We start from the raw sequence: 230 nt of genomic DNA, 5'->3' as shown, positions 1-230 counted from the left end.
GGGCGCTGGTTCACGGAGTGGGCTGCCGGGGGCTGCGGGGCTCAGAGCTGCTCCTCAGCACCTCCATAAATCCCAGCGGAGAGCGAGGCTGCAGGGGAAAGAAAGGGAAACACGATGGTGAGGGTGTCCTCCTTCCCAGACTGGCTCCAAGGAAACCACTGGCCGGTGCCACGGGGAACACATGGTACCCCCAAAGGTACCAGCACCCACCGCATCCCATACGAGCATCC

Source organism: Charadrius vociferus, unplaced genomic scaffold, assembly GCF_000708025.1.
Source record: "Charadrius vociferus isolate BGI_N301 unplaced genomic scaffold, ASM70802v2 scaffold276, whole genome shotgun sequence".
NCBI classification, from domain to species: domain Eukaryota; kingdom Metazoa; phylum Chordata; class Aves; order Charadriiformes; family Charadriidae; genus Charadrius; species Charadrius vociferus.
The sequence above is the reverse complement of the archived record's forward strand: the minus strand, read 5'-3'. Positions refer to the sequence as shown.